The following is a 26,320-nucleotide window of genomic DNA, read 5'->3' as shown; positions in this document are numbered from 1 at the left end:
CTAACTGTTGGCCAGTATAGGCCCTAAAAATTAGGCAATAGGCATTCACCTGACAGGAAAGAACTTTGGATTCTGTGGCTGGAGGTACATTAGGCTGTCACAGGATAAATATGTAACTGTTGGCTAGTACAGGCCCCAAAAATTAGGCATTTACCTGACATAAAAGGCCTTTTATGCCGCTGTATATACATAAGGCAAGGACCATTCTTTGTTCTGGGTGGTGGCGGATATGTGTGGGCTGGCAATTCCTCCAAGATCCATGCCTCATTCCTTTTTTAGTTGTGAGCTAGGTGAGTGTGCGTATATCCGTTCGCACAGGACACTCGACGAGGGGCAAGCCAAGAGAGCCATGGCAAATTGTGCCAGCTCTGGCCACAGGTCACTCCTGCACACCCAGTAGTCCAGGGGTTCCTCGCTTCTCAGAGCATACACATCGGCCGTTAACCCGATTTAGTCGGTCTAGGCGTTCCCTGAGGCTGCATCCGGAGGGCGGCTGTCGATGGGTTGGCTGCCAGAATGATCTCATATCCAAAGTGACCAACACATCTTCAAACTGCCCTCTTCATGCATGCACTGTAGGGTTGGTACTCTCTGTGGGTGGAAATTCCTCTGCCAGCACCCGCAACAGCAGAATGCAGCATATCTCGTAGCACGGCCTGGAAAAGCTGCATTCTGATAGCCCTCTGTGATGCTGGTAACATGTCCGCCATTTTGTGTAAGTACGGGGGGTCTAAGTACGTTGCCACCCAGTACTGGTCCTTGCCCTTTATGCTTTTCATATGGGGGTCCCTCTTCAAACACTGGAGCATGAAGGCCCCCATTTGCACTAAATTGGAAGCGGTGCAGCAGCCTGGCTCCTGCTCATTGCCCAGGAGAATGTCGTCCTCAGTCTCCGGCCCCCATCCATGGACAACACCAGGGATCCCAGAAAAGTTTAAAGCCTGCTCTTTTTGCTCTTCCTCCTCCTCCTCCCCCCAGGCACCATCCTCCTCTGACTCCTGTTCTCACTCCTGCTGAAATCCACACGGGTGCCATTGGTTATATGCTTGATGGCCGTCAGAAGGTTCACCCAGTGGGCAGTAAAAGTTATGTACGGTACCTTCCCTGCCTGTGTTTGCTAGACCACGTGTCTGTGGTCAGATGTATCTTGGCACCGACACTGTGTGCCAGAGATATACAGTATTAACTTGCCGCTGAACGTGGCCATATAGTTCAGGGATGCCCTTCTGGAAGAAATACTTCCTTCCAAGGACCTTCCATTGCGGTCTGCCAATGGCAACAAATTTTCTAAAGGCCTCCAAGTCCACCAATTTTTCATCGTCATCTTCACCACCACTGACATTAGAGATCTCGGAGTAGGCAGCAACAGCGGGGACCAGCCTCCTTGGGCTAATCTTGGTAATATCATCAGACCGCTGGGTGGCGGCCATTTCTACCTCCTCTTCCTCATCTGATGCCAAGATTGGCTGCGCATCGGTAAGGTCTGGGAATGGATGCAAAAATAATGCCTCTGACTCAAGTGGAGGAACTATTGTGGTGGTGGTGGTGGTGGTGTCTTTGGGGGTGCACACAGCAGAGAGTGAGGAGGGGGCAGATGCAGAGGATGATGAGGGTGCAGGTATATGGAAAACCTCTATCACTATTTTGTGGAAGCTGATATATGGCAGGCCTCAATCAGTTGTTAGTTGAAGCAGGTATATCAAAACCCGCAATCTGTATTTCGTGGACTCAGGTATATGGAAAACCTCTATCACTATTTTGTGGAATCTGGTATATGGCAGGCCTCAATCAGTTAGTTAAAGCTGGTATATCACCATCAAGCAGTAATTTTGTGGATGCAGGTATATGAAAAAGCTCTATCACTATTTTGTGGAAGCTGATATATGGCAGGCCTCAATCAGTTACTAGTTGAAGCTAGTATATCACACGCAAGCAGTCATTTTGTGGACACAGGTATATGGAAAACCTCTATTACTATTTTGTGGAAACTGATATATTAGGCAGACCTCAATCAGTTGTTAGTTAAAGCAGGTATATCAAAACCCGCAATCTGTATTTTGAGGATTCAGGTATATTGAAAACCTCTATCACTATTTTGTGGAAGCTGAAAGATAGCAGCCCTCAAATAGTATTTTCTGGAAGCATACAATTGCACTATAATATACTTTCTATGTTAGAAAGTATATTATTAGTATATCACACACCTCTGTGTATCACACCTATCGATAGAACAATGTTACCATTCCTTAAAAGGAATTTTGTGACCCTACTAGCTAGCGTTTGGTGTCCCTAAGTTCCTAACAGCCTGTCCCTGCTCCAAAATGCAACCTCTCCCTACATTGGCAAAACACATAATGTAAAATGGCTGCCAGATCGGGTTCTGTTATAGGGTGTCCATGTGCTGAAACGTCTCAATTGGCTGTCCTGTCCCACCTGATGGATGTGTCATGGGTCAAAGTTCGGAGCAATGCAAAAGAATATGGCGCGCGCGGACATCGCCATATGTTAGCATGTTCGGCGGATCGCGAACGTGCAAAGTTCGCCGCAAACCAACCGCTGGGCGAACCGCAAGGACATCACTAGATGTCAGATATTTTTGGGATGCGCACATGTTACACAGGAGATGTTGCACAGATAATGTCGCTGTCTGCAGAGGCCTGACTATTGCACGCTATTTAGCGCAGGATGCGCTAAAAATAGATATTTCTGCCACACACAATAGTCCTTAAAAGGACTTTTGGGTCTGTAAAGTTTTAGCAAATTAGCGCAGGTTGCGCTAAAAATATATATTGCTGCTGCCACACAATAGTGCGCTCGAGCACACGCGGTATTCGGCAGAATACTGCCATGTACCGAGCATCGAGATGCTCGAGCCGAACTGGTGTTCGGCCGAGCATGCTCGATCAACACTAATATTTGTGGTCGGATCGGCTATCAGAAAGGTGAACCTAACCTATCTAACCCTATCTACAACAAGCAGAAGAATTATGCCATAACTGCTGTGGAAGGGCAGCCTAAAGTGGGCCACCATAATGTGAAGTGCCTGTAAGATGGTGTGGGTGGGTGAAATCAGCTGAATCGGCGTCAGCCTGGGCCCGCAGGTGCCTATAAATAGCCTAGTAATCAGCCAGCCTGAGCCCACAGGTACCTATGAATAGCCTTGTAATCAGCCTCCCCTCCCACAAATGCAGCAATATCTTGCTTCTACTTGTGGTTGGATCGGCTATCAGAAAGGTGAACCTAACCTATCTAACCCTATCTACAACAAGCAGTAGAATTATGCCATAACTGCTGTGGAAGGGCAGCCTAAAGTGGCCAAAAAGAGCAGACCTTAGTTTAGAGTAAATATATACATACCGTTACGACACCCACTTTTGAACGAAAAGACCTTTCACGATGAAGGTGCGGAATATACCGTATATAACACAGTGACTTCGATCTACCTTACCTCTTTGTCTTGGGCACCGGTACATCGTTCTTGGAGGTGGTTAATGCTGATGCGACTGAAAGAGTGGCCGGTAACCAGAAACGATTTTCTCCTATGTACACTAACAACATATGACCATATAACGAGAAGGTCTGAATCCTGAGAGCTGCAGACTGAAACAAACAATGGTGAATCTGTTGGAAGGGCCCAAATTAACTCCAACCATTCGCCAAGAGCCCTGATAGGACACCAACTGTTCCTGGTGGCAAAATACTACACCTCTACTTATTCCCCAGGCAACACTTATTTTATTTTTATTTTTTTTAGAAAGGACCCAAAAGTTAGAACATGGCGTATGCCGTCTTACTCTAGTAGTAGATTAAGTGAAATGTGTAAACTCACCAGGCTTGGGGAACCATAAACAGGAATACATGCCTATCTCGATTAACAAGCTAATGTTGCCTGTAATAAGGACAGAACGTACACACCATATCTGCAGTTGTGACAGAAATAAGCTTAAGGTCGTGATAAACTATGTCTGCTGCGCCTGTAGTCGTGACAGGATTTGTCGTGTCTGCAGACGTGACAGCCTTCGTAAATTGCGCCTTATTACTGTACCTCCTACTGGAAGACGGACCGATACCCAGGACTTAGGCCGGGCACCAACACCCTCAGCCCGAGTTTGTAGATGAAGTAAGCATGCCTGGGAGAAGGTGATGTCCGCAAAGGCAGGCTCGGGATGACTGCTTATAAAGAAAATAATGATTTCCTTTAGACCCAACAACTTGTGGTGGGACCACGCAGGCGGCCTCGAATGGAGGAGTTTATGTGTGTAAAATCTAAACGGAGAAGCCATGCACGGGAGACTCTAATGGCTGAGCCATGCGTGAGGGACTGTAATGGCGGAGTCATATGTGTAAACCTAAAACGGAGAAGCCATGCGTGAGAGACTAATGGAGGAGTCATATGTGTAAACCTAAAACGGAGAAGCCATGCGTGAGAGACTAATGGAGGAGTCATGTGTAAACCTAAAACGGAGAAGCCATGCGTGAGAGACTAATGGAGGAGTCATATGTGTAAACCTAAAACGGAGAAGCCATGCGTGAGAGACTAATGGAGGAGTCATATGTGTAAACCTAAAACGGAGAAGCCATGCGTGAGAGACTAATGGAGGAGTCATATGTGTAAACCTAAAACGGAGAAGCCATGCGTGAGAGACTAATGGAGGAGTCATATGTGTAAACCTAAAACGGAGAAGCCATGCGTGAGAGACTAATGGAGGAGTCATATGTGTAAACCTAAAACGGAGGAGCCATGCGTGAGCGACTAATGGAGGAGTCATATGTGTAAACCTAAAACGAAGGAGCCACGCGTGAGAGACTCTAATGGCGGAGCCACGCGTGAGAGACTCTAATGGCGGAGCCACGCGTGAGAGACTCTAATGGCGGAGCCACGCGTGAGAGACTCTAATGGCGGAGCCACGCGTGAGAGACTCTAATGGCGGAGCCACGCGTGAGAGACTCTAATGGCGGAGCCACGCGTGAGAGACTCTAATGGCGGAGCCACGCGTGAGAGACTCTAATGGCGGAGCCACGCGTGAGAGACTCTAATGGCGGAGCCATATGTGTAAACCTAAAACGGAGAAACCATGCGTGAGAGACTCTAATGGCGGATACTTTTTTTTTTCTCTCTTTTTTTTTTAAATATAAACCACTTATGCCACATCAGTATGACTTGTGGACTCGCATAACCATGACCCTCCTCGACAATAAACCTAGGACGCTAACCAGCCTACAACCATATTGTACACCTAACGAACATGAAGAATGGTCATCGGGCCCCCGAAGCCAAGAGACTGAACTGGATGACCTTACAGTGACGATAAGTAATCAAAACGTGAGCCAGACCTAATGAAAAATGCATAGACATTAGTGATCCGAACCACGCGTATAAACGCAACATTAAACCAACCGCAAACTGAAACAGATGGGAGAAAAACAAGAGCCAGAGGCATTGCAGTTCGCTAACAGAAGACCCTTATCGTGACAAACGAATGAACAACTGTGAAAACATAGTAGGGACTTACTCCTATTGGCCCACTGACCGCTGGGGAGCCATTGGTTAACTTGGGGCAGGATACCAATCTGAGTGAATACGAACCAGAAGTCAGGAGACCAGTCTGAGTGAATGCAAACCAGGACTAAAGAACACCACAAAAATGTTTTATTTTTTTTCGAAGTGAACAGATAAGGTAGACCTATGGAATGTAACAAACCACCAAGGAAAGAAAGCAGCTATGTTTATCGGAAGAGCAGTATCAGAGCGGTGTGCTGGTTGCCCTAGTAAGAATACTGAGTAACCATAATGTAGCAATAAAAAGAAATGCAGCTTTAAGTGGAAGCAGAGTATAACACATAATGTAAGAACAAGTGGGTGAATGCAGCTCTGGATGTGAGTGGTGCCTAAAACAAGGTATGGGCACAGCTCTGGGTATGAGCATGAAGAGCATGGTATAAAGCAGCCGTATGAATGCAATCTGAAGGTGAGCAGAGTATTAACGTAATGCAACAGCGGACGTATGAACGCAGCTCTAGTAGTGAATGGTGTATAGGACAAAATGTAAATGCAGACGCGCGGACGTAGCTTTGAAGGTAACAATCCTAACCACAATCATTTGACCACTAGCGCCAAACCCCCTTCGTCCCAGAACACTGCAAATCACAGACCGCAGTGTGAGTCCTGTGCAGCAAGGTCGATGCTACCGTGAGCGCCAGCATTCGCATGGCACTTTTACTGTTTAACCAGATGTGAACGAGCTGCCACAGAATGCTGCAGGTTTTTTTTTTTTTTAAATCGACCATTGATCAATATTTACCATCACTTAACACAGCGTGCAAAGCTTGAGCCCACTGCAGACACGCGCCCTGCATGTAAACCAGGTATCAGAAAACATACAACCATGCCCACTCTAAGCACATGCTACCCCAAAAACTGTATGCAATGGACCCACCAGGCCTCTGGATAGCCAGACAAACAACACTAACAACCATTGTTCGACCATTAGCACCCAAACTCTGCTTCATCCCAGAGCGCTACATGTCGCGGACCGCAGCGTGGGTCTCGTGTAAACAACTCAGATCCTACCATGAATACCAGCGCCCTCCTGAGACCTTCTGCCGTCGCCCAGCCGTAAGGAGCCTCCACACCATGCTGCTGTATCCTAGAGCTGACCCAGAGGTAGTGAAATCAGCTGAATCGGCGTCAGCCTGGGCCTACAGATGCCTAGAAATAGCCTAGTAATCAGCCAGCCTGGGCCCACAGGTACGTATAAATAGCCTTGTAATCAGCCTCCCCTCCCACAAATGCAGCAATATCTTGCTTATACTTATAAATAGTTGTTAGATCTACCCTCAGTCGTCTTTTTTCTAAAGTGAATAACCCTAATTTTGATAATCTTTCAGGGTACTTTAGTCCCCCCATTCCAGTTATTACTTTAGTTGCCCTCTTCTGAACCCTCTCCAGCTCTGCTATGTCTGCCTTGTTCACAGGAGCCCAGAACTGTACACAGTACTCCATGTGTGGTCTGACCAGTGATTTTTAGAAAATGGCAGCACTATGTTCTCACTAAGGCCATCTATGCCCCTTTTGATGCAACCCATTACCTTATTGGCCTTGGCAGCAGCTGTCTGACACTGTTTTTCGCAGCTTAGTTTGCTGTTCACTAAAATTCCTAGATCCTTTTCCATGTCAGTGTTACCCAGTGTTTTACCATTTAGTATATATGGGTGACTTGCATTATTCCTTCCCATGTGCATAACCTTACATTTGTCAGTGTTAAACCTCATCTGCCACTTATCTGCCCAAGCCTCCAATCTATCCAGATCCCTCTGTAGTAGTATACTGTCCTCTTCAGTGTTAATTACTTTACACAGTTTAGTGTCATCTGCAAGAATTGATATTTTACTGTGCAAACCTTGTACAGGATCATTAATAAATATATTAAAGAGAATAGGGCTCAATAATGACCCCTGAGTGACTCCACTAGTGACAGTGACCCAATCTGAGTGTGTATCATTAACCCCTTAGTGACCACCCATATGCCTTTTTACGGCGGTCACTAAGGGGCCTTAGGCTGGGCCGCCGCGTTTTTTCGGCGGCCCAGTCTAAGTGCTGCACGGCTCCCCTGTGCAGCGGGGAGCGCGGACCCGGCTCTCACAGCCCAGACCAGCAGGAGTGCCGATCCGGGCTGTTTAACCCTTTACATGCCGGGCACAATGGCGCCGGCTGCATGTAAAGTGGTGACAGAGGGAGCGGATTCCCTCTGTCTCCCATCAGCACCCTGAAAATGCGATTGCGGGGTGCTGATGTGTTGGGAGGCTTACCCAAACCAGTTATCTCCAGCAGGCTGTGCCTCTCTGGCGCAGCCTGCTGGTCAATGTTTGAATAGCATTGCTATTGAAATGTAATGCATTATAGAGATAATGCATTACATTTTAAAAGCAATAAAAATACTGTATATTATAGTCCCCTTGTGGGACTATTAAGTAGTAAAAAAAAATAGAAAAAAAATACACATTTATTAAATAAACAAAATTCCATAAAATAAAAAAATATGGTTTTTTTCCCATTGAAAATACGCTTTTCAATGAAAAAAATGACAAAAAGAAAATATCCCCTATATGTTTGGTATTGCCGCGTCTGTAACGACCTGGACTACATAAATATAACATAAATTATTCCCTATGGTGAACGCTGTAAAAAAATTAAAAAAATAAAAGAATTTCTAATTTATTCCTAGTTTCCACCGAAAAAAATCATAACAAGCAATCAAAAAGCGGCATTTACTCCAAAATGATACCAATAAAAAATAAAAGTCGTCCCTCAAAAATCAAGCCCTCAAACAACTCCATAGAAAAAAATATAAAAAAGTTATGGGTCTTGTGAAGTGGCAAAGCAAAATCATTTTTTTGGGTTAATAAAAGGGGTTTTCTTGCAAGAAAAGTAGTAAAACGTTAAAAAATTTACAAGTATTTAGTATCACTGTAATCGTGCTGACCCAGAGAATCAAGATATTATGTTATTTGTACCGAAAAATGAACGCCGTAAAATTTATAATGTAAAAACGCAGTGGCAGTATTGCTATTTTTCCCCATCTCCTTCCCAGAAAGAGTTAATAAAAGTTAATCAGAAAGTTATGTGTACCCCAAAATGGCGCCATTAAAAACTACAACTTGTCCCGTAAAAAACAAGCCCTCATAAAGCTATATAGACGAAAAAATAAAAAAGTTAAAGCTCTTGGAACGAGACCATTAAAAAAGGAAGAAAAACGCTTGGTCATAAAGGCCCAAACAGGCTTGGTCACTAAGGGGTTAATAACCACCCTCTGTTTCTTATTACTGAGCCAGTTACTTACCCACATACAGACGTTTTCTCCCAGTCCGAGCATTCTCATTTTATATACTAACCTTTTATGTGGTACAGTGTCAAATGCTTTGGAGAAGTCCAGATATACGACATCCATTGATTCGCCGCTGTCAAGTCTAGAACTTACCTCCTCATAGAAACTGATTAAATTAGTTTGGCATGACCGATCCCTCATAAAGCCATGCTGATATGGCGTTATTTACTTATTTTCATTGAGGTACTCCAAGATAGCATCTCTTAGAAAACCTTCAAACAGTTTACCCACCACAGATGTTAAACTTACCGGCCTATAGTTTCCGGGCTCTGTTTTTGGACCCTTATTGAATATTGGCACCACATTTGCTATAATCCAATCCTGTTAAACACTCCCTGTCAGTATAGAGTCCTTAAATATCAGAAATAAGGGTCTGGCGATGACATTACTTAATTCCCTTAAGAGACGGGGGTGTATGCCATCTGGTCCTGGCAAATTGTCTATTTTAATATTTTTAAGACACCGCTGTACTTCTTCCTGGGTCAGACAGGGCACTTTTAATTGGGAATTTATTTTTACATTCTGCATTTCATCTGACATTTTATTTTCCTCAGAGAACATAGTGGAGAAAAAAATATTTAATAGCTTTGCTTTCTCCTCATGGCTCTCTGTAACTCCCCCCCCCCCCCCCCCCCCCTCATTACTCTGTTGAGATCCAACACCTTCAGATTTATAAATTTTACCATTTATATAATTGTAGAACATTTTAGGGTTAGTTTTGCTTTCTTTGGCAATTAATCTCTCGGTCTTTAGTTTGGCCGCTTTTATTTGTTTTTTACATATTCAATTTTTTTCCTTATATTATTTCAGTGCTTCCTCGCTGCCCTCCTGTTTTTGTGATTTAAATGCTTTCTTTTTTGTCATTTATTGCTTTCTTTACAGTTCTATTTGTCCACATAGTTTTTTTTCTTGTTCCTTAACCTTTTATTCCCATAAGGTATATACCTCTCATTAGATTTTAGGATGCTTTTAAAAATATCCCATTTTGTGACTATTTTTATTTTTGAGGACTTAGTCCCAGTTTGTTTGGCCTATGGCCTCTCTTAGTTGGGTAAATTCTGCTTTTTTGAAGTTTGGTATTTTTGTTCCTCCCTGTAGAAATGCTCTTTTGAATGACAATTTGAAGGTTATTACTTTATGGTGACTATTTCCTAGGTGTCAACCGACCTGCACGTCTGTTGTTCTGTCAGGCCTATTGGTTAATACTAAGTCCAGTATGGCTGTCACTCTAGTCGGGTCCTGAACCAGTTGGGAAAGGTAATTGTCTTTGGTTATTGCCAAGAATCTGTTTCCTTTATGAAATATACAGGTTTCAGTTTTCTAGTCTATATCTGGGTAGTTGAAGTCCCCCATAATAACAACCTCATTATGATTTGCCGCCTCGTCTATCTCGTTTAGTAGAAGATTTTCTGTGGACTCTGGTATATTAGGTGGCTTATAATAAACTCCTATTAGTATTTTTTTATTGTTTTTGCCTCCATGTATTTCTACCCACAGTGACTCCACATGTTCATGTCCCTCACTTATATCTTCTCGGACTGTGGGCTTTAGACAGGACTTTACATAAAGGCAGACCCCTCCCCCCTCTCCATTTTTGGCGATCCTTTCTAAACAGGCTATAACCTTGTACATTAAACGCCCAGTCATAACCATCATCCAGCCATGTCTCAGTTATTCCCACTATGTCATAGTTCTCCTCACACATCACTAATTGCAGTTCCCCAGTTTTATTAGTCAGGCTTCTGGTATACATACAATTAAGAGGTTTATGTATATTTTTTACCCTACATCTTTCCTTCTGAACTATTCTAGTCCCTCCTTCCATTCCTCCCTCATTCCTATTACCTTGCCCCCGGTCTCTATCTGCACTATCTTCGGATCCGTTTTCTCTGACACAATATAAAATGGATCCGTCCCCCATTGACTTTCAATAGAGTTCATGACGGATCCATCTTGGCTATATAAGATATAATACAACCGGATTTGTTTATGACAGATGCATGTGGTTGTATTATTGTAACGGAAGCGTTTTTGCAGATCCATGACGGATCCGCAAAAAACGCTAGTGTGAAAGTAGCCTTATCTGCAATATGTGATTCTACATAATGCTCAGTGGAACCTTTTGAAGGGTCTGGACAAATTTATGTCCCAGATATATAAAACGGTAGATGTAAAGTACAGACCAAAAGTTTGGACACACCTTCTCATTCAAAGAGTTTTCTTTATTTTCATGACTATGAAAATTGTAGATTCACACTGAAGGTATCAAAACTATGAATTAACACATGTGGAATTATATACATAACAAACAAGTGTGAAACAACTGAAAATATGTCATATTCTAGGTTCTTCAAAGTAGCCACCTTTTGCTTTGATTACTGCTTTGCACACTCTTGGCATTTTCTTGATGAGCTTCAAGAGGTAGTCCCCTGAAATGGTTTTCACTTCACAGTTGTGCCCTGTCAGGTTTAATAAGTGGGATTTCTTGCCTTATAAATGGGGTTGGGACCATCAGTTGCGTTGAGGAGAAGTCAGGTGGATACACAGCTGATAGTCCTACTGAATAGACTGTTAGAATTTGTATTATGGCAAGAAAAAAGCAGCTAAGTAAAGAAAAATTAGTGGCCATCATAACTTTAAGAAATGACGGTCAGTCAGTCAGCCGAAAAATTGGGAAAACTTTGAAAGTAAGGGCTATTTGACCATGAAGGAGAGTGATGGGGTGCTGCGCCAGATGACCTGGCCTCCACAGTCACCGGTCCTGAACCTATTAGAGATGGTTTGGGGTGAGCTGGACCGCAGAGTGAAGGCAAAAGGGCCAACAAAAGCTAAGCATCTCTGGGAACTCCTTAAAGACTGTTGGAAGACCATTTCAGGGGACTACCTCTTGAAGCTCATCAAGAGAATGCCAAGAGTGTGCAAAGCAGTAATCAAAGCAAAAGGTGGCTACTTTGAAGAACCTAGAATATGACATATTTTCAGTTGTTTCACACTTGTTTGTTATGTATATAATTCCACATGTGTTAATTCATAGTTGTGATGCCTTCATAGTCATGAAAATAAAGAAAACTCTTTGAATGAGAAGGTGTTTCCAAACTTTTGGTCTGTACTGTATATTGGCTTTTACCTCTCAAGACACTCCTTTTAGCTAAAAAAATGTTCTTTCATCATGTCTTTTTGACTTTGGTGGTAAAAGCTGCAGCACTGAAGACCACATATAGAATCTATAATTGTAATTTTTACATGCAGAACCACAATGTAGTTTTTCTTTGTTATAGAAACATTTCCTGGAATATGCCCTCCTGTTAAATGGGTTTTCTGACCTTTTTTACATTGATTACCTATCCTCTGGATAGGCAAGGGTCTGACATGCAGTAACCCACCGATCAGCTGTTTTAGAAGACTGAGGCCCTCCTTCTCACAGCTTACCCTATAACAGTAATGTCCCGTTTACCAGAGCACCACATTCTCCTCAAACAGCTGATCAGCTGGGGTCCAAGTATAAAAAAGTTTATAAAAAGTAGAAAAATCCACCTAAGGCAAAAAATGGTGTGGAAGTGTTATGGATTGATGCCACTCAAAATCCACCGCAATTATTGATAGATATTCATAATTGCATCACTGATAGATCTGAGTCACAGCTGTAGAGACGTTAAAATGATATTAACAAACAACTTTATTCTGTTGCTTTACTTAAAATCGGGGAGATTGCACTTCTAATCTTCGATAAACAACACCATATCATACTTAGGAGCTGTTATGGTACCAACTGCTGATCTAGCTGAGTGCCTATATGTATATACAAACACGGTTGCTCCCATATGCATTCAAACCTGGGAGCAGCCTGTGATGAACGCAGTTGATCTAGCTAGGTACCTATAACAATGTATCAACCCTGTTGCTCCTATAGGATATCCTAAGTGGGGTAGAGGTATAGGCTGTATTAATCACTACTGATAAACACTGCTCTCACCCTCAGTGTAACTCATTAGCAACCTACTATCCTCTAACAGCCCTAGTATAATGCTCAACTCCCTCACCACTGACTCACATAAAATATATCTGTCGCTGCCTAATATATGTTCTAGTCGTCTACTAAAGCTGGCTACAGGTAAACGGTGGCTCAATGCGTTTCTGGTGAAACCACCTTATCAGGAGCCTAAATACTGTTGCAGATAGTGTCATATAGTTTTTACAGACGGACAAACATAAAGTGAGCACACCACCTCTCACATGTGGCAGTGCTCCCGTCACTTGTGTGGTCTTGAAGCGCCCGCCAAAACCAGGATGCTTTAACCAAGCGGCTCCACCCATTGAAGATCGGCTCGGCCAATCAGCTTGACCCTGCTCGGGAGTAAGGAGCACTCAAATTGAGACAGTCCCCCGGGTTGACGTCAGCTGCAATATATGATGACCAGTACATAAGCCTTCCTATTACAGGGATCTAATACGGCAGATATATTTACTAATCAGGCGATAAACCCCAGGAGATAATCCAATGCCAGTTAAACGTAGATTAAGAGCTGCAAAATACAAAGTGCAGCACGCAACTGAGCAGAACCTGTATCAGGGTAACCAGAGCAGAGGCCGGGGCATAATAGATTCATTATAGTCCACCATAACACAATATTGACCCTGTTATGGCTGCAACCACTTTACCAATATAATCGCTACTATGAATAGATATGGATGTCAACCACATAGTGGGTGAATGTACTGCTAGGTATACATCCAAGGAGATGGAGGTAAAACAGAATATAGAGATGGCGAGGAGTGACATAGATTACAAGCACCACGAGGCAACCATAGGATGTACCCATTTCTAAGTGCCCAGTGGGCACTCCACTGCCATCATCCATACATGTCATTTCTTCACCTGGATGCTGCAACCACAAAGTGATGAGGGCCTGACGTTACATGCCCCATTCAGTGTCAAGGTTCAATAGGCGCTGTAGGTAAGGCTACTTTCACACTCGCGTTTGGTGCGGATCTGTCTTGTATCTGCACAGACGGATCCGCACCAATAATGCAAACGCTTGTATCCGTTAATATCGGATCCGTTTGCATTATTCAGTCAAAAAAAAAAAGTCTAAGTCAAAACTGATTCGTCTCGACTTACATTGAAAGTCAATGGGGGATGGATCTGTTTGCAATTGCACCATATTGTGTCAGTGAAAAACTGATCCATCCCCATTGACTTACATTGTAAGTCAGGACGGATCCATTTGGCTCCGCATAGTCTGCAAGCTGCGTTTTAGTGACCGTCTAAAAAACGCAACAGAGACCAAACAGAGCCAAATTGATGTATTCTGAACGGATCCTTATCCATTCAGAATGCATTGGGGCTGAACTGATCCATTTTGGGCCGCTTGTGAAAGTAACCTAAGTATAATGCCAGACCATGGCCATACCGCAATCTAAAGTCCTTTGGTACATTACTCTCCTGATGTCACTGCCCTAAATAGTATGATGTCCTAATTGGTGCCCTGGGTGCTGGGTCCTATAAGGGCACAAAAAAATTATTTAATTGGCCACCATCACTTCAAAATTCATTTGGAGAAAAATGGGTTACTCAGCTGAATGCATACCCATCGGAAGTATATCGGGGCACTGTGGCTCCTTACGCATCATATATCATATTATAGAAAACAACTGTAGGTAATGTGACCATTTAGACCCTCCGGTCGAACTGTTCTGAGGCGAAAGGTCTGAAGCAAACGCTTATCCATTTCTCCGCCTCCGCCTCTTTATGACGGCCGGGCCACTTCAATGCCCTGGAAGCTCAGGCTAGCCGTATCATCCAAATGACATTCCGTCATATCGTGCACCACTGCCACTCAAGTAAACTACGTGAGGATGGATTCACAAAGTATATTGTGGTATTTTTCACCACTTTTTTAGTTTTAGTGGGGCTTCTTTTTGCATTTACATTTTTTGGTGCATTTTTATTTGCAGAAATCTAAGCTCCAGATATTGTTTTAAAACCACAGCACGTTGAAACCATAGTGTTTTTCAGCAATTTCTTTCATCCCCTTCTCTATGAGAAATAAAATTCCTGAAAAGAAAGTCACTAAAAACAGTATAGGTGTTTCTATAGTGTCTTTTAGTATTGAAAAATCCTCCAGACCAAATATGTGTGTGCAGGGGCCCTCAGTGCTCATGTACACAGCAGAGTATTGTGCAACGAGCCTGAGTGGTATTGCATGTAGGCTGTGTGTCTCTTTAGTAATGCGTTACAATGTCAGGTGTGCATGTATGAGGATGCAATGCTTCTACGTAAGAACATCTCACTCTTGGGCCTCTTTCACACGGGCGTTGCGGAAAAATGTGTGGGTGCGTTCCGGGAACACCCGCGATTTTTCCGCGCGAGTGCAAAACATTGTAATGCATTTTGCACTCGCGTGAGAAAAATCGCATGTGTTTGGTACCCAAACCCGAACATCTTCACAGAAGTTCGGGCTTGGGATCGGTGTTCTGTAAATAGTATTATTTTCCCTTATAACATGGTTATAAGGGAAAATAATAACATTCTGAATACAGAATGCATAGTAAAACATCGCTGGAGGGGTTAAAAAAAATAAAAATAATTAACTCACCTTAGTCCACTTGTTCGCGGCCCGGCATCTCCTTCTGGCTTTATCTGATCTCTGTGCAGCAACAGGACCTGTGGTGACGTCATTCCGGTCATCACATGATCCATCACATGATCTTTTACCATGGTGATTCACCATGGTAAAAGATCATGCGACGTACCATGTGATGACCGGAGTGACGTCATCAAAGGTCCTTGACCTATAATTAATGCTCACCACAGGTCCTGTTCAGTAAAGGGGAAAGAAGTGATACCGGGCTACGCGATCAAGTGGATTAAGGTGAGTTAAATTATTTTATTTATTATTTTTAACCCCTCCAGCGCTGTTTTACTATGCATTCTGTATTCAGAATGCTATTATTTTCCCTTATAACCATGTTATAAGGGAAAATAATAATGATCGGGTCTCCATCCCGATCGTCTCCTAGCAACCATGCGTGAAAATCGCACCGCATCCGCACTTGCTTGCGGATGCTTGCGATTTTCACGCAACCCCATTCATTTCTATGGGGCTTGCGTTACGTGAAAAACGCACAAAGAGGAGCATGCTGCGATTTTCACGCAACGCACAAGTGATGCGTGAAAATCACCGCTCATGTGAACAGCCCCATAGAAATGAATGGGTCAGGATTCCGTGCTGATGCAATGCGTTCACCTCCCACAACGCATCCGCGCGGAAAACTCGCTCGTGTGAAAGGGGCCTTACAGAAAAAAAACCTCTGCATCCATACATGTAAAATTGGAGGCAAATGGAGGTACAGCTGAGTCCTTATGTCCCTGTGGTAGCTACATTAGGACAATGTCTAGTGATATGGCATAACAATTTGTGGTACAATTATTGATATGTATATTACATGAAGAATTTACCTCACGTTTACCATAGATTTCATCTCTCACAATAGAGTAAAATCCAGATAAATCTATAACAGATTAGAGGTTACTTATCTCAGATCCATACAGATTTTTTTTATTTTTTTCCAATACAAAGTAAATAGGATTTCTAAGCCATATTCACATGAATTTTACTGTATTTTTCAGCAAGATTCCACAACAAATCCTCTACATGTGAACAGGCTTTACATGCCTCAAAAGAACTAATCCCCCATAAAATAGCTCAAGCATCAAAATTCTATTTTTAAGGATAATAAAATTATTGCGTGATATTCAGGAGCAAATAAAAACATATTCTATTTCATGGAGATCTTCATGCCGACATCTCTCCACTATCAGTCTTTGCTTACAGCACTCAATTACTTGGAGAAGGAAGCTGATTAGGTCCTTTAAAACTTTAATGATCTGTCAGTCTGAGTGATTTACTGGTATGTGCACCAAATGGCAGAAACTTTCTCATAAGTTCCTTAATTTGACATAAATCATTAAAGCTTGATTAACACCAAAGTGTGTTTAATGTTTAATTAATGGTTAACTTAAGGACAATAAAGCACAGCCATGCTTGGATTCCATCTACTCATGCACATATTATGTATTCTAGGCATTTAGGGATGGACCACAAGCTACTTAGCTTTTACTTAATTATAGCCTGCTTATTGGTATTGAAAATAACACAAATGAATTCATAAATATATAATCATTCATATCAACAAACGTCCACAAATGTACCTTTAAATTGGTTCTCTAAGAAGTGAGTTCAAGTAAGAAGAAAGTTGTAGTTGGAAGTAAGATTTATTTTCTTGCAGATTCCAAAAACTTCACGCATCATTATAGATTTCAGAAAGTACATTCGGACTCTGTGTCATATGTGCAGAGTCTGTGTGGTGCACCATGAAGCTCCTTAATTACTTTACAATATGGTATAATAGAGATATACTCCACGAAAAGTGACATTCAATGGAACATGCCATGACTCCCTCAATCCACCATATGAAATAAGATACAAACAAAAGAATATTATGGTCCTCTGCGTGTATATAAGTGCCGTATTAAAACTCTGGGGGCCAGACCCTCTCACATTGACCATGTGGTACCTGGTCTGACTCAATAGAGTAAGAAAGGGCTCTCTTTTTAGCTAATTTTGGCTTAAAATAATATTGCGTGCAAAACATTTTTCAAAATGATTCAATTTTTGTGCAGTTGTTTAACAGCAACAATAAATAAACTTTCTTATAAGTATTATTTTAAAAGCTCAAGATGAGAATACTAAGGGCTGTGTTACACCAACAGATTTTCGAACAGATTGGTCAAATGGATGTTTACACACACAGTTATTTTGTTATACACACCAACTATTGGTCTGATTGGACAGAAATTGGTCAGGCAATCTGTTGGTGTAATACAGCCCAAAGTATAGCCACACACATTAGATAGCTGTCGGCCAAAAGATCGCTCACCTAACAGCTATCTATCACAAACTCCCATGCACATGCCCACTAGGCTCAGCCTGAGCATACATGTGTCTGAAATGGGGAGAGGGAAGAAGACTGCTGCCAGACACCTCTAACAGCAGCTTATATCTCCAAGAACAAAAGGATAGGGCAGTTTAAATTCAACTGCCTGATGCTTTTCTTCCTTGACATCTGCTGTTGGAGGAGAGCCAGGAGGCCAGTCTTGTTGAAATTGGCAGGTTCTGATTATGGCCAGCTTAAATGTGCATATTTATGTACCCCATGAGAAGTCCGATGCAAACAACAGTCAAACTATTAGGGTATGACCACAAGGTCAACTTTCTGCATGAAGTTTTGGAAGCCAAAATCAGGAATGGATTATAAAAGGGAAGAGTAAAGGACAGATATGATCTTTCTTGATTTTGGCAGACGCCTGACCCTGGGTTGTTAACTTTAAATACAGTAAATTAAAATTTACGAACTCAATAACACTGTAGTCACACTGGTGCCACGGCTTGTATACTTTTAATTAAAATACATCGGCCTACTTACTACGTCACAGTTGCTCCCTACTAGAATTTGGCACAGCACCACATTGTAACCACCGCTACCACAACACAATACCTTCAAATAGTAAGATCTAGCAGAACAACAGCATCCTTGCTGTCAGTCTACGCCCCCTTCGTGCTAGGCCACACCAACCCTTAAGCACAGCACCATGGCAGCAGCAACTTTTTTATACGGTCTTCAATATTATCATCATTAAAAATATGGTTACAGCCTGAGGGCCAAGTCACAGCCACCCACAGCAACCATCGGTTGCTTGATTTTACAGTAAAATCATGCAGCCTTTTGTTGCCCTGGGTGGGCATGGAAATGCAGCGTGCAGCTAGCTGCCCTGTTGGGTAATGTTGATCGAGCATGCTCGGCCAAACACCAGTTCGGCTCGAGCATTTCGATGTGCTCAAGCGCGATGCTTGAGTCTCCTCCCCGCCAATAAATGTGAAGGTAAATGCTGCCCATCAGTGTAATGCCATAGCCATGTTAGTTACTGGCATTACAGTGATTGGCTGGATGGAACGTGTCATTGGGTGCTGTATAGCACCCGATGACACGTGTTCGGCTCAGTGTTAGTCAGGGAGAGATGTGCTGAAGAAGGGAAAGATAGTCTAGGGAGTGAAATTTTTTTTTTTTATTTGAAAAACTTGTCAGAGACCCAAATGTCCTTTTAAGGTCTATTGTTGTGTGTGGCAGCAGTAATATATAATTTTAGCGCAACCTGCGCTAAATTGCTAAAACTTTAGAGACTCCAAAGTCCTTTTAAGGACTATTGTTGTGTGTGGCAGCAGGAAAAGATTTTTTTGTGCAACTTGTGCTAAATTGCTAAAACTTTACAGACCCCAAAGTCCTTTTAAGGACTATTGTTGTGGGTGGCAGCAAGAATAGATTTTTTTGCGCAACTTGTGCTAAATTGCTAAGACTTTACAGACCCCAAAGTCCTGTTAAGGACTATTGTTGTGTGTGGCAGCAAGAATAGATTTTTTTGCGCAACTTGTGCTAAATTGCTAAAACTTTACAGACCCAAAAGTCCTTTTAAGGACTATTGTGTGTGGCAGCAATACCTATTTTTAGCGCATCCTGTGCTAAATAGCGTGCAATAGTTAGGCCGTTGCAGATATCGTAATTATCTGCGCTACATCTCCTGTGTAACGTGTTCGCATCCAAAAAATATCTGTGACATACAGTGTACTTTTTCCGTAGACGGTGTCCACTGCGGACAGTGACATTACCTGGGGTACATCTCCTGTGTAACGTTTCCACGTCCCAAATACCTATGTCATTCCATGTAATTTTTTATTAGCCGCTGGTGACATCAGCGACATTATCTGCGGTATTTCTCCTGTGTAACGTTTCCACATCCAAAATACCTGTGGCATTCCCTGTAATTTTTTATTAGCCGCTGGTGACAGCATTGACATTATCTGCAGTATTTCTCCTGTGCAACGTTTCCACATCCCAAATACCTGTGGCATTCCCTGTAATTTTTTATTAGCCGCTGGTGACAGCATTGACATTATCTGCAGTATTTCTCCTGTGCAACGTTTCCACATCCCAAATACTTGTGACATTCCCTGTAATTTAATATTAGCCGCAGAGATATACTGTTCAGAATTTCGGAGATGGGCAGCTGATTCTGGTTAGAATTATGCTGCACTCCGAAGTCAATTTTGCCATGGTCTTTCAGAGGGATTGAAAGACACATTTGCCTTTCATGAGAGACCTGCCTCCTTGGAGTCTGCCATGTCTCGGGCTATTCGTATTGACAGGCGTCTTAGAGAGAGAAGAGTGATCACTCCTTCCTGTCATATTCAGTCCAAGGACAGTGGGGCGGTCTCATTCAGTGCGCAGGGGCCTCAGTCTCTCTCAATCCCCTCTGAGCCGGAGCCCATGCAGCTGGGTTTGCTTGCCTCTAATAATAAAGGATTCAGCTCTCAGAGGAGGGTTTGTTTCTGTTGTGCCCATTTCCGCAAGTCATCGACAGCTTCCACTGGTCTGTCAACACTGCAGTATGCTTACAATTGCCAGCTCACCAACTGTTGTGCGACGTGAGCACGCGCTGGAACTCCACGTTCCACATGTTGGCCAGGCGTTGTGAGCAGCCAAGGGAAGTAGTGGAATACCAGCTGCAACATGGTCGTCGCCTTTGCAGTCAGCTTCCGCTCTTCACAAGCTAGGAGTGGGCATGGATGTCTGACCTCTCTGAGGTATTAAGAAACTTTGAGGAATCAACACAGATGGTGAGCGGCGATAATGCTATTATCAGCGTAACCATCCCACTTCTGTGTCTACTCAAACACTCACTGCTCACAATTAAGGCTGATGCTTTGCATGTGGAAGAGGTGGAAATGGGGGAAGACATTACACAGGGTGTTAGCCAGACCACTCTTGTCTTCTCAGCGCAAATTGGATGATGACAAGGAGGAGCAGGAGACGGTTGCCTCCGCCACAGAGGGAAGTACCCATGGAAGTTTAATTCCATCTGTTTAGCGTGGATGGGCAGAAGAGGAGGAAGAGGATGAGGAAATTGAGAGTCATCCTCCTGATGACGACAGCGAAGTTTTGACTGTTGGGACCCTGGCACACATGGCTGACTTTATGGTAGGCTGCCTTTCCCGTGATGCACGCGTTTTAAGCATTTTGGACAACACGCAATTACTGGTTGTTAACCCGTCTCAATCCCTGCTACAAAGAGAACTTCTCATCTCTGATTCCTGTGGTGGAGAGGACGAGCAAAATGGTGCAATACCAGAAGGTCCTTGTGGAAAAATTGCTCCAAAAATTTCCAGCTGACAACGCTGGTGGCAGAGTATGTAGTTCCTTGGGCAACCGAAGAGGGGAGATGAGGGGAACACACAGCAGTTCCAACAGAGGCAGGGCAACACTCTCCAAAGCCTGGGACAGTTTCATTACACCCCGCCAGCACCCTCACCCTGATGAACGGCCTAGTATCACAAGGAGGGAAAAATTTTGGAAGATGGTGAAGGAGTATGTAGCAGACCATGTCAGCGTCCTCAATAATCCCTCTGTGCCTTACAACTACTTGGTGTCCAATCTGGACACGTGGCGCGAACTGGCGCTCTACACCTTGGAGGTGCTGGCCTGCCCTGCAGCCAGCGTTTTGTCTGGGCGGGTATTTAGTGCTGCTGTGGGCATAATAACTGATAAGCGCATCTGACTGTCAACTGACAATGCTGACAGGTTGACTCATAAAAATGAACAAGGCCTGGATTGCCTCTGCCTTTTCTACTCCACTAGAGGAAAGTGGCTGAACATAAAGGCACTTTAAAAGTGTTTTTTTTATAATGTACTGAATACATTGTATTCCCATGCACCCCTTCCACCACAAAAAAGGGTATATGGTTCAATCTTCCTTTTCACGTCCTTCTCCTCCTCCTCTTCCATCATCTCAACATGCTTATTAGTCTGCCCTCGCTCCTCACCTACAATCTTTTAGAGGGTCAGCTCATCTGCAGGCCCTCACCTACAATCTTTTAGAGGGTCAGCTCACCTGCAGGCCCTCGCGTATAATGTTTTAGAGGGTCATCTCAATAGCAGGCCCTCAACCATAATGTTTTACAGGGTCAGCTCACCAGCAGGCCCTCACCTACAATCTTTAAGAGGGTAAGCTCACCTGCAGGCCCTCGCATATAATGTTTTAGAGGGTCAGCTCACCTGAAGGCCATCGCATGTAATGTTTTAGAGGGTAATCTCACCTGCAGGCCCTCAACCATGATGTTTTATTGGGCCAACTCACCAGCAGGCCCTCAACCATGATGTTTTATTGGGTCAGCTCACCAGCAGGCCCTCGCCCATAATTTTTTTAATGGTTAGCTAAGCGGCAGGCACACGCCCATAATCTTTTTTGATGCTCAGATCAGCAGCAGACCCTCACCCCTAATGTTTTAGATGGTCACCAGCAGGCCCTTTCTCCTAATGTTTTTGAGGGTCACCAGCAGGCCATCAATCATTATTTTTCAAGGGTGTATGATTCCCTCCTTTATCTGTAATAAAGGGTGTATTGGAGTGCCGGTTCCTTGTAATTTTTGGAAGCACTTTCACTTAGTGCATAGGCTTTATGAGTGTAGGCCCTACATTATGTGATATACAGGCTGTATCGGAGTGCCTCTTCCTTGAAATTTTTGGCAGCACTTGCACTTTATAGACAAGCAAATATACAGGAAAGAATGTTTCCTAACAATTATTCCTCTACAATCGATTTTATCTTTGGTTTTGTGCGCATTATTGTCAGTCTGTAAAAGTGGCTTACTAATCGGACAACATCGTCCCCAGCAGGGACATGGAGTCCAAGATGCATCCAGACATCCTCCTTATGCTGTTCCCGAACCATTTCGGTGGTGTTTCCATCAATTTCTGACCTTTTCCTATGAATCAGACTTCCTCCCCTCTTCAGATCAGGGGTGCCTGGTTTAAAGCTCGGATTCTCCCATTGACTTCAATTGTGCTCGGGTGCTCTGTAGAGCACCCGAGCATTCCGAAGTGTTCTGAGTACCCAAACACCCGAGCACTTTGGTGCTCGATCAACACTACTGTTGGGCCCTACCCTGAAGGAATCGTCATTGCTATTCCCAATGGAATCTCACAATGCATATGGGAACAAAGACTGTTGAATACATAATATGTACTGTATGCCTTTACCAGAACAATGTTACACACACATATATACCTCAGAGTTTTACCCAGGAATCTTTCTATAGCTAACAACTATGTCTATAAAAGGTTCAAAAAAACTTTAGCAAATGGATTACGTCCTGTAAGTACATTGAAAGACCTTTCTCGTGTCATGGTGAGATAATATGAACTTTCAAGTTATGGTATATTCCCCAGCTTGTAGATTTTTTAAGACTCTTTCTTTACTCTGTTGATGTATATCAAAAATTCATTTTTCTGGTTTCCAGTTGACTGTTTCATGTGGTGCTAGATTTTATGCCTGCAGTCTTTAATCTTCTAGGTTGGCACTGGCACAGATTTTTGTTTTAGAAATACAAATCTTTCCCCTCTTTTTATGAGATTTATTTGCTATAGTTAAAAATGTACATCAATTTTCAAAGCATGGTAAATGACTAAACTGTAGTCGATGAGTTGGAAAGTGGTCAAATGCTGTAAATGTAAAATGCAATGCTTACGGAATTAATTACCTATTAAATCCAAAATGTATACCACTTAGTAAACATCTGTAACTCAGTTAACTTACAATAAAACCTAAAAGCAACTTAGAATACAACTGCTGCCAGGAAAACACATTTACAGTACTTGTAGGAACAGGCTACATCAGAGGCAATATGTGCAAATGTTTGTTGTGTTCTCCATTATGATTAAGATGGAGATTTTTTTCATTAATTTTTATTATGGAATAATAGGAAAGCTGGACAGAGGTTCACATAAAGAATGAGTGTGCAGATAGGGATGTCCAGATCAGAACATATTAATTTACCACATGGAAATAAGAAACACATTTCCACTACCAGGGCTACTCTGGGCTTTCACTCAAATTACACGTCAGCTCCTGCTTTGGTGGAACTTCCAAGAGGCATAAGTACCATGGGGCAGAATATGTTTCTGCTATGGGGCCATTGTAGAAGAGGGGCCCAGCTTTAGTTGGTGATAAAAAAAAAAGACCTAATCATCAAAGAAAGACTGAAATGCCATTTGTAATCATTACTATGGTGATCCCTTTCTTCTATGCCTGCTGCTGGATGATGGAATGATTGTTCATCTATTTTGAATATTTCTGTGTGTTTGAGTCTTAGGCCATAAACACACACACAAATCGAGGGACATTTATCAAAACTGGCATACCCATATGCCAGTCTTGATTTCCCTGCACTGGGGTGAGATGTGTCTAATTCATTATGAGGACGATGTCACTTAATAAGTTGGAAGTATCTCTGCCCTACCGTGCACCAGATATTGAAGTCTACGCTTAAGCCATGGCGAAACACGTGTCACGGGTGTGAGGTCCCATTAAGTGATCTTTATTTTGTTATACTCTTTATAATATGGTTCCCTTTGACATACGTTTATATATTACTATTGTATCATATTGATTGATTGATTATTTCTGTATTTAATATGGCATCCTCTGATCATGTGTGAACCACTGCTTTTTAATATTACTATTTTTTTACATATTAAAAAAAGTTTAATATTTATTATATTGAGATACTGTGTGGTTATATCTAGGGATGAGCATATAGACTTCGGATGAAACCTCCGAAGTCGATTTGCATAAAACTTTGTTATAATACTGTATGGAGCAGGAGCTCCGTAAAGTATTAGAATGTATTGACTCTGATGATTATAAATTAATTTGTACTGTAAAAAAACATTTCCCAAAACCCGGCTCCAATAACTTTGGCTCACTGGAGCCAATACATTCTAATACTGTACGGAGCGCCTACTCCATACAGTATCAGAACAAAGTTTTATGCAAATCAACTTCGGATGTTTTATCTGAAGTCGGTTCGCTCATCCCTAGTTACAGTTGCAGGAAAAAGTATGTGAACCCTTTGGAATGATATGGATTTCTGCACAAATTGGTCAAAAAAGGTGATCTGATCTTCATCTAAGTCACAACAATAGACAATCACAGTCTGCTTAAACTAATAAAACACAAAGAATTAAATGTTACCATGTTTTTATTGAACACACCATGTAAACATTCACAGTGCAGGTGGAAAAAGTATGTGAACCCTTGGATTTAATAACTGGTTGAACCTCCTTTGGCAGCAATAACTTCAACCAAACGTTTCCTGTAGTTGCAGATCAGACGTGCACAACGGTCAGGAGTAATTCTTGACCATTCCTCTTTACAGAACTGTTTCAGTTCAGCAATATTTTTGGATGTCTGGTGTGAATCGCTTTCTTGAGGTCATGCCACAGCATCTCAATCGAGTTGAGGTCAGGACTCTGACTGGGCCACTCCAGAAGGCGTATTTTCTTCTGTTTAAGCCGTTCTGTTGTTGATTTACTTCTATGCTTCGGGTCATTGTCCTGTTGCAACACCCATCTTCTGTTGAGCTTCAGCTGGTGGACAGATGGCCTTAAGTTCTCCTGCAAAAGGTCTTGAGAAACTGGGGAATTCATTTTTCCTTCGATGATAGCAATCCGTCCAGGCCCTGACGCAGCAAAGCAGCCCCAAACCATGATGCCCCCACCACCATACTTCACAGTTGGGATGAGGTTTTGATGTTGGTGTGCTGTGCCTCTTTTTCTCCACACATAGTGTTGTGTGTTTCTTCCAAACAACTCAACTTTGGTTTCATCTGTTCACAGAATATTTTGCCAGTACTGCTGTGGAACATCCAGGTGCTCTTGTGCAAACTGTAAACATGCAGCAATGTTTTTTTGGACAGCAGTGGCTTCCTCTGTGGTATCCTCCCATGAAATCCATTCTTGTTTAGTGTTTTACGTATCGTAGATTCGCTAACAGGGATGTTAGCATATGCCAGAGACTTTTGTAAGTCTTTAGCTGACACTCTAGGATTCTTCTTCACCTCATTGAGCAGTCTGTGCTGTGCTCTTGCAGTCATCTTTACAGGACGGCCACTCCTAGGGAGAGTAGCAGCAGTGCTGAACTTTCTCCATTTATAGACAGTTTGTCTTACCGTGGACTGATGAACAGCAAGGCTTTTGGAGATACTTTTATAACCCTTTCCAGCTTTATGCAAGTCAACAATTCCTAATCGTAGGTCTTCTGAGAGCTCTTTTGTGCGATGCATCATTCACATCATGCAATGCTTCTTGTGAAAAGCAAACCCAGAACTGGTTTGTGTTTTTTATAGGGCAGGGCAGCTGTAACAAACACCTCCAATCTCATCTCATTGATTGGACTCCAGTTGGCTGACACCTCACTCCAATTAGCTCTTGGAGATGTCATTAGTCTAGGGATTCACATACTTTTTCCACCTGCACTGTGAATG

This window comes from Bufo bufo, chromosome 3, assembly GCF_905171765.1.
Source record: "Bufo bufo chromosome 3, aBufBuf1.1, whole genome shotgun sequence".
NCBI classification, from domain to species: Eukaryota; Metazoa; Chordata; class Amphibia; order Anura; family Bufonidae; genus Bufo; species Bufo bufo.
Note: the sequence above shows the minus strand (reverse complement) of the source record.